This window comes from Acyrthosiphon pisum, chromosome A2 (genome assembly GCF_005508785.2).
Source record: "Acyrthosiphon pisum isolate AL4f chromosome A2, pea_aphid_22Mar2018_4r6ur, whole genome shotgun sequence".
NCBI classification, from domain to species: Eukaryota; Metazoa; Arthropoda; class Insecta; order Hemiptera; family Aphididae; genus Acyrthosiphon; species Acyrthosiphon pisum.
This window is the reverse complement of record NC_042495.1, coordinates 92,930,193-92,930,512: the sequence shown is the minus strand read 5'-3', so window position 1 is coordinate 92,930,512 and position 320 is coordinate 92,930,193.

Genomic DNA, 320 nt, shown 5'->3' with positions numbered 1-320 from the left:
ATTATAATAGAAAAAAAAATATGTTGTCATCAGAGTTACGAAACCCTAATGAAAAATATGAAAATCAGAATCTTATAAGTTATAACCTTAATGTTTAATTAATTGAATAAATAATTTTATTTTTTTTATTTTTTGGGGTGGGGGTTTAATTTTAACCCCTTCTACAGGTACGGTCATGTATATAGGTTAGGTTAGGTATCTATTATACTCAAGTGAAAAGCCAATTACATGTCATTATTTATTATTTTGAGGTTGGTAACATCATAGTGAAACATACATTTAATTCAAAATCAAGAAGTTCTAACTAAGTGAAAAAAAAA